At 50.7% G+C, this 14139-nt stretch overlaps 1 long non-coding RNA gene across 1 annotated transcript; it reads left to right on the top strand.

The window, feature by feature from the left end:
* The first annotated feature begins 420 nt into the window (after positions 1-420).
* Positions 421-1246, top strand: LOC135969535 (uncharacterized). The gene is made up of 2 exons (XR_010584796.1): positions 421-689; positions 859-1246. It is a non-coding gene; the product is annotated as an uncharacterized lncRNA (long non-coding RNA).
* Positions 1247-14139: the final 12893 nt, after the last annotated feature.

Genomic DNA, 14139 nt, shown 5'->3' with positions numbered 1-14139 from the left:
AGCTATGAGCCCTGCTCCTTCCCATGGGCCAGAGGAGCAATGAAAGCTAAGAGGAGATGACAGAGCAGCAGAGATAGGGCAGGAAGGAGATCGCCACACAGCCAGGATGAGGGTGAAAGGGATGTCTGGTTTTGGACATGAGCCCTACGACCTCTGTCATTTAGTGTGTGACCTTACTGACAAGATGCAGGACTGCTGCCTGCAGGGACCCCGATTTTCCTTACGGATGGTCTAGGGAAGTGAGAAGGAAAAAAAATCTTCATTTGGGTTATAATAACCTTTTGTGTGAGCCAAATTTTGCCTAAGTCCAGCTGCCTTGGAGCACAGTAATAATTCTGTAATCCACCGGCTGTCACTGCTCATGCTTATGACACACAGGCTGAATCTGTTTGTTCAGCCTTCAGGGTTTAATGCCCTTCTGTGTCTATGTGCTCAGCTGATAGCCACCATGCATGACTTGGGACTTCTGAATGGGACCAAGAAGTATCTGACGTGTGATTTCCTGGAAAGCACATAGGAGTTCGGCCCAGATCCAGACTTGGCAGCTAACTTGCTGTGTGACTGTGGACAAATGACTGAACCTTTCTGGGCATCAATTCCCTCAAACATAGAGGGAAGGTGGGCAGGGATGGATTACCCACCCTTGAAGCCTCAACCATGAGAAGCATCCCAGAATGAGATGTATTCAGGTAATAAGGGAGTTTTTCTCTTTCCTTTTTGTTATTTAAAAAATTGATATGTAATAGTAGTACGTATCACAGTCCATGTGATATTTTGATACCTGTATATGATGTGCTGTGATTAAATCGGGGTAATTGGGATCTCCATCACCTCAAACATTTATCTTTTTCTGACCAGGCATGGTTACTCACACCTGTAATCCCAGCTCTTTGGGAGGCCGAGGCGGGCAGATCACTTGACGTCAGGAGTTTGAGACCAGCCTGGCCAACACAGTCTCTACTAAAAATACAAAAATTAGCCAGGCATGGTGGTGTGAGCCTGTAGTCCCAGCTTCTCTGGAAGCTGAGGCATGAGAATAGCTTGAACCCAGGAGGTGGAGGTTGCAGTGAGCTGAGACTGTGCCACTGCACTCCAGCCTGGGTGACAGAGCAAGACTACATCTCAAAAAATAAAAAATAAAAAATAAAAATTTTTTTAAAAAAAATCTCTTTTCTTTGTGTTGGGAACATTACAATTCTTTTCTTCTAGCTACTTTGAAATATACAATAAATTATTGTGAACTATAGCTTCCTTATTATATATTTTCTCTTTTCAATTCTCATTTATCCAGTTGCTCAATCAAGAAGAAGCTGCCAGGTGCAGTGGCTTACGCCTGTAATTCCAAAACTCTGGGAGGCTGAGGGGGGAGCAAATCACCTGAAGTCAGGAGTTCAAGACCAGCCTGGCCAACATGGTGAAATGCCATCTCTACTAAAAATACAAAAATTAGCTGGGTGTGGTAGTGGGCACTTTTAATCCTAGCTACTCAGTAGGCTGAGACAGGAGCAGAGGTTACAGTGAGCTGAGATCGTACCACTGCACTCCAGGCTGGGCAACAAAGAGTGAAACTCTGTCTAAAAAAACAAAAACAAAACAAAACAAAACAAAAAAGAAGCAGTGGCAGCAGCAGCCTCAGTGAGGTGCTCCAGCATCTTCACCACCTTGGTTACTTGCTCATCTCCTTTTTGAACAAAAGCAGCCCCAGATCAGAGCCGCTGAGCACCTGCAGCCAGCAAGGTTGGCTGGTTTTCATTGTCTGCATTTTTAAGGCATCTTCTATTTATAGAAAGGATTGTGATCTTGCATTTGTAGCAGCAATGAAAGCTTTACTTTTTGGCAAAATGTGTGCAAGTTGTTTAGAAGTGAGTCTGTTTGAAGAAAAACAAATTAAATGAATAATGATTTAGGAGGTGGGTTTGTTTCCTAGGGCTGCTGTGATCAAGTGCCACAAACCTGGTGGCTTAAAACAACAGAAATATGTTCTCACACAGTCCAGAGGCTGGAGTCCTAAGTCGAAGTGGTAGATCCCTCTGAGGCTCCTGGTGGAAGCCTTCTTTGCCTCTTCCTAGCATCTGGTGGCCTCTCTCAGTCCTTGGTGCTCCTTGGCTTGCAGCTGCGTCACTCCACTCCTGGCCTCTGTCATCACGTAGCCATCTTCCTCTGTGTCCCTGTGTCCAAATTTTCCTCTTCTTATAAGGACTCTCGTATATTGCATTAGGACCCTCCCTAATGACCTCATCTTAACTTGATTACATCTGCAAGGACACTATCTCCAAATAAGGTCACATTCGCAGGTAGCAGGAGTTAGGACTTCAACATCTCTTTTGGAGGAGACACAATGTGGCCCATAACAGATGGGTTGCAGCAAATGGAAAATTTATGCAGGAAGACCTGACAGCTAAAAGTCTGGGGAGTGCCGCCCAGGCCAATCTCTTGGGAGAGGGACTCCAGCCCTGTGCAGGGTGGCTGGGGGCACCTTGGACAATCCCGATGTCTCTCCCTGAGTCATGGTTCCCTGGGGTTTTCAAACTGGGTTCCGTAGAGTCCCAAAGAGATCTGGGGAGATCCAGATCTCCAGACAGCCAACATCACCTCCACTTTGCTCCAACCACTATAGGGGCAGTGGCAAAATAGTTTGTTTGACTAAAAGGCACCCAAATAATTTTAAAGATAAAAACACTTTAAAATCATCAGCTTAGGCTAGACATGGTGGCTCACGCCTGTAATCCTAGTACTTTGGGAGACTGAGGCAGGTGGATCACCCGAGGTCAGGAGTTCAAGACCAGCTTGGCAAACATGGTGAAACACCGCCTCCACTAAAAATATAAAACTTAGCTGGGTGAAGTGGCGTGTGCCTGTGATCCCAGCTAATCGGGAGGCTGAGGCACGAGAAACACTTAAAGTCGGGAGGCAGAGGTTGCAGTGAGCCAAGATCTAGCCACTCCACTCCAGCCTGGGTGACAAAGCGAGACTCTGTCTCGAAAAAAAAAAAAAAAAAAAAGTAGGTTAGAGGATCTGTGTCTCCTCCCAGCCCCAGACATTCTGATTTTAATGTACCCTCCTGCTCTGGCTAGGAAGAAAGGACCAGGGCTGCTGCTTACTTGTCTCTGGGAAGAAAGTGTCTATTTGCCTATTTACACAGATTTCCCCCTCAGAAAGGCTCCCCGTCTCAGCTGCAGACAGAGCGGGAGAACTCAGCTTGGGCAGTGTCACCTTTTGCTCCCAGGCTCTTGCCACTCTGGGGACCTTTCAGGTCCTCTGACTCGCAGCTGCCTCCCTTCTGACCACAGGGAGCTTGCTCACCCTGTTCCCGCTGCTGGGAACATTCTGACGTCCTTTACTTGGCAGGTTTCTGTGCATCCTTTGGTCCTGTCCTCGGGGAAGTCTTCCTTGGTACTCCCTATGTGAGTGAGACCCCACCCCATCCTGTTTCATAATCTATAGAACCGTGGTTCATCCGGGGTCCACATCAGACTTATCTTAGGAGCTTCTTAAAGAGATGCCCAGTCTCACCCCCCGAGACAGATTCATGTGGTGTGGTGTGAGGCCCAAGAGTCTGCCTTTAAGGAACTCCCCAGCTCACTCTCATATGCAGCCAAAGTTGAGAATCACTAAGAATTATAATGATCCAGGCCAAGTGCAGTGGCTCACGCCTGTAAACCCAGCTCTTTGAGAGGTCAAGGCGAACAGATCACCTGAGGTCAGGAGTTCGAGACCAGCCTGACTAACATGGTGAAACCCTGTCTCTACTAAAAATACAAAAATTAGCCAGGGGTAGTGGCAGGCACCTGTAATCTGTAATCCCAGCTACTCAGGAGGCTGAGGTACCAGAATTGCTTGAACTCAGGAGGTGGAGGTTGCAGTGAGCTGAGATCGTGCTATTGCATTCCAGCCTGGGCGACAGAGCGAGACTTCATCTCAAAAAAAAAAAAATAATAATAATAATAATAATGATCCAAAGAACCGTCTATACACAATTTCCATATTCAAAAAGTTTTGAAAAATAAAACAAAACAAAAAGGTGGCAAAACTTGAAATTTTGTGAAACTATTTAGAAACAATTTAGCTCATATACTGTGGTTCTTTTTCTTTCCTTCCTTCCTTCCTTCCTTTGTTCCTTTCTTTCTTCTTCTTCTTCTTTTTTTTTTTTTTAGAGATGGGGTCTCGCTATGTTGCCCTGGCTGGTTTTGAACTCCTGGGCTCAAGCGATCCTCCTGCCTTGGCCTCCCAAAGGGTTGGAATTACAGGCTTGAGCTACCATGTCCAGCCCACCTACTGTGAGTAGTCATAGATTTCGCTGTAGAAATATCAATGTGATTGATTATGGGAGGTAACTCCACACCCCACCGGGGTGACGTGTAGCACTTATGGAACATGCTCCGAGTCGTCTCTCTGATAGCCAGACACATTTGGACTCAGGAACTTGGAAAGGGAACTGTGGACTCTGGACTATAGTTGATGATGGCTGACATTTCTAAACCATATCCACGTGCTGGGCTGGAGAGAAGTACTTTATGGGCTGTCTTCTTAAATCCTCATTACGTGGGAAGAAGGCATAATTTCCAAACCCATTTCACAGAGGAGGAAATCAAACCTCAGAGAGAGAAGTAACCAGCCCAAGGTCTGACACCTGGAAAGTAGGAAGGACGGCATTCCACCCAGGCAGGCCCCAAAGCCCCTTCATTTCACAGCCTTTGTCCTTAAGTGGAAACGTCATTGAGGGATGGTGACTGTGGCATCTGTGTGCGCTGCTAGTCGGGGTGAAGACCAGGTCTGCATGGCTGACGGTTGGCTCCTGGGACCCAGCAGGGTGCCTGGTGTGTGCTGGGGGCTCAGAGTTCCCTTGGACCAGGCTGGCAAAGCCGGCGCGCTTGTCCCCTTTCCTCGGAGACCTGCCTTTGGCCGGGTGCCATGTGCCTTGGCCATCCTTCAAGCCTGAGGGACAGATTTAGTGCCTTTAATCCTTCTCTTCAGTCAAGCCCCTGCCTGTCACCGGCCTGCCTGAGACCCTTGAAGTAGCCCTTCTAGTGAGGCCTGTCTCTCCAGGCTCAAAAGCCTGAGCTCTATCCATAGAAAGGAGCCGAGCAAAGGCAGCTCAGTCTGGGTCTGTGGAGGGGGTGATGGACTGGGAATCCACCCGGCCGTTTTGTTCCTACTAGCTGGGTGACCACGTGGCAGATTGGGAAGTGGACGTAATACTTGATGTTCTTGGTGTCAAAAGCAGAACCTTTCCCCTGCCGTGGGGACCAGAGACCTTGTCGGGGGAGGCCCACCGTTGACGACAGACTCATAAGGAGCCCCCTCAGGCTGGCAGCAGACCCACCCAACTGAACCAAGCCCAGACAGCCAACCTGCAGAACTGACAGCCAAATAAATCTTTATTGTTGAAGCCCCTTAGTTTCTGGATAGCTTGTTACACAGATTAAGCTAACGAACACCTTCCACACCAATCCTCTCTGGGCTGGTGAGGAGTAAACAAGATTACGCTTTGGACAGTGCCTGGCACAGAGGATGCCCAATAAATGCTGATATTCTCCTGTTTCTGTGTCAAAATACTTGTTATTGATCCAAAGAAAAGGAAGGAAGCCTCTCCTCATGGTGATTTTTACCGCTATTACATTTCACCTGGGACTGGTTCCCTTCTCCTTGCCTTGGTTAAGGGAGAGGCTCCTGTTGGTGATTTGGGGTTAGATGTGCTTCAGGAAAGCCTTCCTTGACCAGGGTGTTAGACCTTGGGGAATTCACAAGAACACCCAGGAAAACATGTGTTAAAAGTGACAAGAATTCCAACTTTGAAGGAGTCAGCCTCAGAAGAGGAGCTCAAAAGCCCGAAGAGGAATGGCAGGAGGCTGAAGGAAACCAGAAGACGGGGTGTCATGGAAGCCAAAAGAAGAGTGTGGGAATCAGTGCAAGAGGATTAACAGGTGACATGGATGTGCCTACCTGGAGATCAGCCCTCGCTGGCCCTATCAAGATGGGATTCCATGGAGTGGAGGGGCTGGAAGTGGCTCAAGGAGGAAGTCACATGTGCATGTGAAGGTCTGATGCGCATGCATATTATGTTCTCAAATAATCTCTTATGTGTGTATTTCTTCAGCTTCCATCCAGGAGTGCCTTCTGTGCTAGGGACTAGAAGTAAACAGGACAGTCTGCACATTTCTCTAAGAGATGTGAGGCCCATCAGGAAACACAAAGACGAAGGACGAATGAATAAATGACAGATGATAAGTGAAGTCTCACTGGGGACCCCACCAAGGGACTCCAGCACAGAGAGTAGGGCAGCCCCAGTGGCACGTCCGAGCTGTGTGATCTTGGGCAAACAACCTCACTGCGTGGGCCTCTGTGTCGTCACCTGGTCTGCGGAGCTGGGACAGCGTCCAGCACTTTGGGCTCTTTGGTAAGGAGGAGCGGTGAGACCCCACAGAGGGACAATACTATGGGTGTGAGCCGCTCCCCTTGGCCAGCAAAGCCTCCAGGGAGCTCTGCACTTCGCCTTTTTTTTTATTTTTATAAAACATGTCTGGGTGGGCATGGTGGCTCACACCCTGTAATCTCAGCACTTTGGAAGGCTGAGGCGGGCGGATCATGAGGTCAGGAGTTCGAGACCAGCCTGACCAACATGGTGAAACCCCGTCTCCACTAAAATACAAAAATTAGCCGGGCTTGTTGGCAGGTGCGTGTAATCTCAGCTACTCAGGAGGCTGAGGCAGGAGAATCGCTTGAACCCGGGAGGCAGAGGTTGCAGTGAGCCGAGATTGCGCCACTGCACTCCAGCCTGGGCGACAGAGCAAGACTTCGTCTCAAACAAACAAACAAACAAACAAACAAACAAACAAAAAACATGTCTGACCGGGTGGATGCCTGGGTTTTTGTTTCTTTTTAGAAGGAAAAAGGAAGTGAGGAAAGTCTTATATGGGTGAGGGGGGAGGCGGGAGGAAGGAGAGGATGGGGGTAATGGTAGCAGCAATGTTATCTTTGCCATCAGTTCGTTTAATCCTCACAATAGCCTAATGAGACAAGTGCTATTATTAGCCCCACTTTGCCAACAAGGAAATAATCTACCTGGGAGTGGGTCAGAGGCAGGACTGGAATCCTGGCTGCCTGACTCCAGAGGAGGCACAGAGTTGGTGCCTGTCTGTGCAGATGGCGCCAAGGATTAGGAGCTCACAGCCCTGGGTTGGGGCCTAGAACTGCTGCAGACTTGCTGTGGGGCCCCTTCTTCAGGCCCCAGTTATTCCTTCTGTGCAACAAAGAGTTGAGCCCTACCTTCTCGAATTGTCTAGGGGCCACCCAGCTAATTATTTTGTATTTTTAGTAGAGCCAAGGTTTCATCATGTTGGCCAGGCTGGTCTCGAACTCCTAACCTCAGGTGATCCTCCCACCTCGGCCTCCCACTATGCTGGGATTACAGGCATGAGCCACCATGCCTGGCCGCTTCCTATTCCTTCTTAGGGCTTCAAGGCACCAGGTGGTCAGTCCCAACTCAGTCTCTCCCCCAAGGCCCCTGCCACCCTTGGAGACTGTCTTAATAGGAGCCCAAGACCCTAGTCCTGACTTGGGTCCCACCTCCCTGCCAGCAAAACTGGCCTGTCCTGTGTTCCAGGCTCAGGGCCACTGCTGGGCCAGGGCTCCCTGCCGTGGTCATTTCTAGTTAGGGGTCAGGAAGGGCGTGGTCATGGGAGTGTGGCTCCTGGGAGTCCCATTAGGCCATATCCCGGGTGCTTGGGCTTCCTCTGTGAAATGACATCCTGGCCAGGACTCCAGCTCACAGGGCTCAGCACTTGTTCCTTGGGGCTCTCCCCTTCCTCCAGCCCTTTTGGAGATGATCACTGCAAAGGTTGATGGGTGGGCTCTCAGGCCTGGGGCTAGTGGCTAGGAACAGCTTGATGCTTTGAGCAGGCACCAGCCAGCCTCCCAGTGGCTCCCTGGAATCTTGTGGGAAAAGCACCTGTGTGAGCATAGAATGTGCCATGGAAGATTCCAGCTGTGGCTGGGAGAGCTGAGGGCCTGTACAACTCAGTCATTGCCTTGGGTCAGGGGTGGAGCTGACTTCTGAGCCGGGCCAGGCTGACCCCTGTCTCAGGAAAGCTACGGCTTAGTGGGCATGGGGGCCTTGCCCAAGACCACACGGAGGTGAGAGGAGGGAGGGGAGGAGGGGTTCATCAGCATGGTCCTTTCCAGGTACAGCAGCAGCACTGACATTGCCACCCCAGAGCTTGGAACCAGGGAGAAGGCTGTTCCCTCTTCCCACAGTGCTGTTCCCACAGGCCCCATGCGCAATCTCCGCCTCATGCTGGCAGCTCCCAGGGCTGTCTCCCACCCTCCCGGCCCAGTCCTCCCCCACCCCCTCTCTTCCTCCCAGGGTCTTTCCTGAAGATCTCCATGGCTGTTTCTTCAGGCTCTGTGGGGACTTTCTGCATCCCCTCCCCAGGGCAACGTTCACACCAGAGCTGTGCTTGCCGGTGTTGATGCGTGTCACCCTCAGGACAACTCCATAAGTGCAGGCTCTATCCTCCCTCTGTAAAATGCAGTCTCCATGCCCCTGCCACGGGGCCATTGGACCTCCCATGGTCCACCTGGGTCCGTGCGGGGAAAGAGCCTGGAGCAGACCTCATGCCCGGCCAGGGCCCAACACGTGTGGACACTGCCACTGTGACTGCTAAGGTCCCAGTTGCACAGACAGGGAACGGGCTCCAGGGGCAGAGGACATAGCTCGTCAGAACAGAGCAGGCGGGGCGCAGCAGAGGTGTTCTGGCTCCCAAGTCCGCCAGGACCACGCTGTTAACCTTTCCACGATTTGGCTTTCACCTACCTGCTGCATTCAGTGGATGTTGGCCCAGTGGCGTGGGAATCCAAGACTGAGATATTGCACGCTTGATTTAGGGTGGACAGAACTTTCCATCTGTGCTATGAAGTGCTGAGGTGGATTGCCAAAAGGGACTTCCTTCCTGGGTGGCTTTCTCCCAAAAGAAATGGCCCCACAAGCCTCAGCCTCCAGAGCTGTCTCTGAGTCTCCCCTCTGTGTCCACAGCCCTGCACCAGCCTCCTCCGTGGTCTCCTGGTCTCCATCTCACTCCTCTGGTACTCTTAGCTTCTCTAAGATGCTTCTGCCCTTACCCCTAGAATCTTCAGCAGCTCCTCATTGCCTGGGGAACAGAGAACAGTCTCTCTTCCAGCACTCCGGTGGCCTTCAGATCTGGCCCCGCCCTCCTTTCCAGCTCTCCTCCTCCTTCTTCTTGCCCACATGTGCCTAGTGCTCTGCCCTCCTTGTCCTGCTCCATCTGTGCCCCACCTGACACTTTCTCCAACCTTCACCCAAATCCCCTCCATGCTGCAAGCGCCGAGCACCACCCCTCTCCGTGAAGCCTTGCTGTATCTCCCCGCCCAGCGGAACTTCTCACACACCATGTTCTGCCCATCCTGCCCTCGCAGCCTTTCCAATTACAGAGGTTTGAGACTTGGACAAGCCAGGAGTGGGAAGTCATTCCACCCCTCTGATTTTCTATTGCCCCGTCTGGAGAATGGGATTGAGGCCACTGGCTGTTCCCCAGACCTGCTGGAAGGCCCAGATACAAAAGAGCCTCACCATCTCCAAGTTCCAGAAATGCACTATGGCCACCCCTGGCCTTGTCTTCCCAGTGGCCACCTCCTTTCCTCCTGGCCAAGATAACTCTTATTTAGGGGGAGGGGACAATAGGCACCACCATAGGGGACCTATCTTTACCAGTACCAGCCATCCCATTTTCTGTGGCCAACAACAGGCTTGTGGTGGGCGTGTGACTAGGTTCTGGCCAATGAGATGTAAGAGAAAGTCTACGTGGGGCCTTTTGGGAAAGATTTCCCATCTGGAGAAAAGAGGGATTCCTCTTTGTGCAGGGAGAGGCATCCATTTCCCCACTTCTCCCAGCTCCAGGGTTGACCGGTGAGAAAGTTATGTGCATGTGTGCCTGCATGCGTGACTGTGTGTATATGTGTGTGCCTGTGTGTGTATATGTGTCTGTGTGTGTGGGGGGGGTGCGGGGGCAGGGAGAGCAAGGGGGAGATTGAAGGGGCTGAGATCAAAGGAGGCAGGGGCTGGATGACATAGCCTCTCAGGCCGTAGCCGGGACCTTAGATTTTATTCATTGTACCCTCAACCGCTTTTTATAAAAATGTCCTAAAATATAGAAAAATTTAAAGACTATAGAATAAGCACTCATATATACCCAACCTAGATTCCACCACTGTTCATATTTTGGTGCATTGCCCCTTTTTTGCCTAGCCATTAGAAGGTAACTTGCAGACTTCGTGCCTCCTACTTCTACATATTATTCATGTGTCTTTTAAAGGCAAGGCAAGGTTGTTCCTCTATCTAAGCACAATATAGTTATTACCAGAGAAAATCAAATTCAAATACCTCTGTAATACTCAACCCATATTCAAATCACAAAATGTTTCAGTTAGCTGGTGGACTTCCTTCCTTCCTTCCTTTCTTCCTTTCTTCCTTCCTTCCTTCCTTCCTTCCTTCCTTCCTTCCTTCCTTCCTTCCTTCCTTCCTTCCTTCCTTCCTCCCCTCCTCCTTCCCTCCCTTCTTTCCTTTCTTTCTCCCTCCCTCCGTTCCTTCCTTCTCTCCCTTCCTTCCCTCCCTCCCTCCCTCCCTCCCCTCCCTCCCTCCCTCCCTCCCTCCCTCCCTCCCTCCCTCCCTCCCTCCCTCCTTCCTTCCTTCCTTCCTTCCTTCCTTCCTTCCTTCCTTCCTTCCTTCCTTCCTTCCTTCTTCATTCCCTTCATTTGTTTCCTAGGATCTAGTGAAAATTTACATGTTGCACTTGATTGCTATGTCACTTTAAATTCTTTTAAACTCAGACAGTCTCCCACTCATTATCCTTGACATTGACTTTTTATTATTTTATTTTATTTTAAGACAGGGTCTCACTCTGTCGCCCAGGCTGGAGTGCAGTGCTGCGATCACAGCTCACTGCAGCATCACACTCCTAGACTCAATCGATCCTCCTGCCTTAGCCTCCTAGGAAGCTGGGGCTACAGGTGTGCACCATCATGCTTGGGTAATTTTTTTTTTTTTTTTGAAACAGGGTCTCACTCTGTTGCCCAGGATGGAGTGCAGTGGCACAATGTCAGCTCACTGCAACCTCCACTCTGGGGTTCAAGAGATTCTCCTGTCTCAGTCTCCTAAGTAGCTAGCATTACAGGCGCTTGCCACCATGCCTGGCTAATTTTTGTATTTTTAGTAGAGATGGGATTTCACCATGTTGGCCAGGCTGCATGGGGCCTTTGGGAAACACAGCAAGACCCTTGTCTCAAAAAAATAAAAAAGATCTGGGCTCAAGCGATCCTCTTGCCTCAGCCGCCAATGAACCACTGCACCTAGCCCTAACATAGACTTAAAAAGCTTATGTATTTGATAATTTTTTAAAAATATTGAGATATGCCAGACATATAGGAAACAAATCTTAAATGTGCAGCTTGGGAATTTGTACATGTGTAATCACCCAGATCAAGATACAGAACATTTCCAGCTTCCCAGAAGGTCCTTCTGGCTCCTGCCAGGCAATCCCTACCCCCGCCCGAGGCACCCACAGATCCTCATTTCTATCAGCACAGATTGGTTTAGGCTGTCCTAGAACTTCATGGAAATGGAACATGCAGTGTGTACGCTGTGTCCAAGGCCTCTTTTGCTCAGCACAAAATGAGCACTTCTCCACGTTATGGAGTGTGTCCTGCAGCTTTTTGAGCTGAACCGTAGGCACTCTGTAGATGAAGCGTGGTTTACCCATTCTCCCATTGAGGGCCATTTGGGGTGTGTTTGGCAACTGTGACTCTAATGAAGAGTCCAGGACAGTTGTGGTATCTGATGGTTTCCTTACAGTGACATTTAATGGGTTCCGCCTCCCTGACTTTATATAAAGAGAAATGCCTTTAATAAGTCAAGCCCAAGTGGGGCTGTGTCTTCCTTATATCTCCTGCCACCAAGGGGCCCAAAATGTCAGGTGGTCCCAGTGATTTCAGATCGGTTGGGTGGTGACCCCCAGATCTCTCCACTCTAAAGGTAAGCTTTCATTTTTATGTCAGGGTCAGTGGAGGGTTTCAAGCAGCCGAGACATGATCTGATTTATCAGTTGTAGAGACCCTGCTGAGCTCCATTTGCAGAATGGATTGTAAGGCTCGGGGCAAGGACAGGCGCAGGAAGACCTGTGAGGAGCCTACTGCACCAGTCCCAGCAGGCGATGATGGTGCCACAGTGAAGTGGCTGGGTTCTGAGTAGTGTGGTGCTACCCCTAGCACCCGCATACAGAAGGTGCTCAATCAATATTAGTTGGCCTGAGCTGAGCTTCCAGAGGATGGATATCATGGCCAGTTCGGCTTTGTGTGCCTAGCCTGGGGCCTGGCAGAGAAGATGTGCTGATCCTACTTGGGTGTGCTTGCACTCGGGGAAACCTTGGCTTATCAGGTTTGACGCCAAGATGCAGAAACAGAACAACTGGTTACCAGGCAGGGCCTTGCAGCAGCTTCTGATTAGGTACATGCTCAACCCCTCCTTCCTGAACGCTATGAATCACCAGGGAGGCCCTGTGTCTCTCCTCTGCCTTCAGGGAGCACTATGCACGTCACCCCAGAGTGACAAACAATGTCTGCCTCTTGGGAACACAAAGTTCCCAGCTTGGCGCTGGAACAGAGCACTCTCTCCCCTGCCTAGGGCTCAGGCTCACACCTCCCCACCTTGGTCTGGGAGGTGAGGATCAGGCCTCTGCAGCCCTGTGTGTGATCTTTACTTGGCCGGCCATCCTCTAGCAACCTGGGGCAGCCTCTGCCTGAAATCCTGCTGGCCCTAAGGGACGTGGTTGGCGCTCAGGTTGTTCTTATCAGTTACCTATCACTGTGTAACAAATTGCCCCAAACAGAGAGACTCAAAACCATAACTCTTTGTTATATTCTGTGGCCAGGAATTTGGGAGTGGCTTGGCTGGGTGTTTCTGCTTGGGGGTATGAGGAGGTCTCTCATGGGTCACTGTCAAGTGTCAGCGGGAGCTGCTGCCATAGGGAAGCTTGCTTGGGGCTGGAGGCTCTGCTCTCCAGGCAGCTCACTCACAAAACTGGGAGTGGGTGCTGGCTATTCGTGGGAGGACTCAGTTCGTCTGCACAGGGTGCCGGACCCGTGGCTTCCCCTAAAGGAAGTGGTTCCAGAGACTGGGGCAGAAGCTGCAATGCCTATATGACTTAACCTCGCAAGCCACATACCATCATTTCTGCAATATCCTATGGGTCACACAGGTCAGTCCCCTTCAGTGTGGGAGGGGCCCACAGAGGGTGTGGCTGTCAGGAGGTGAGAATGCCCAGGACCCAGCTTGCAGGCGCACGGGCATCAGATGGCGAAGAACAGGAAAGAGCCTCACCAACCCTCTAGCCTCCTTGCCCATTCTGCAGGCATCCTGTGTGCCAGGCACCATGCTAGGCCTTGGGCATCCAGTGGTGAAGCGAGCAGGCCTGGCCTCGTGGAGTTTCCAGTTAAGCCCAGAACTCTCTCCATGCAGAGGATTCATTCAGTGAACAGAGCCCTGTGCACCGCGCAAGGATGAACGCAGCCACCAAAGCCCGAAGAAGCCCCTTTAGCCAGAGTACTGCACACAGCCGAGTCTCAAATTCACAGCCAGAGGTGCCAGGAAAGCTGGGCTGAAGGGCAGCAGGACCTCAGAGAACAGAGAAAGCTGGATCAGAGGGAGTCAAACACACATTCCTTCCCTGAGGGAATCAAGGAAGGCCCAGAAGGAGGTGGCATTTGAGCTGGTTTTGACGTCCAGGAGAATTCAGGCAAGTAGGGGACAGTGTCACATGGAGGATTAGGGCCTCTGACCTCATGGGGTTAAAGTTATGATGCTGAGTCTAGGAGATGGCCTAGAGATGACCTTGAGATAAATACCAATAGTAAAGGTAGCTTCATCCAGCCAAGCAATTTCCACACATCATCTTACTGCTGCGGGCCCATCATACACCCATTTAGCAGATGAGGAAACAAGGCTCACAGCTCAAAGCACTGGTCAAGGTCACAGAGCCAGGCCAAGCTAGGGCCAGGCCTATTCTCAGGCCTTGTAAGTGGGGACCTGGAGCCCAGATGCAGGTGTGGCAGCTCTCAGCCCAGCTCCCAGAA

Source organism: Macaca fascicularis, chromosome 2 (genome assembly GCF_037993035.2).
Source record: "Macaca fascicularis isolate 582-1 chromosome 2, T2T-MFA8v1.1".
Taxonomy (NCBI): Eukaryota; Metazoa; Chordata; class Mammalia; order Primates; family Cercopithecidae; genus Macaca; species Macaca fascicularis.
Note: the sequence above shows the minus strand (reverse complement) of the source record. Positions and strands in the feature narration are given on the sequence as shown.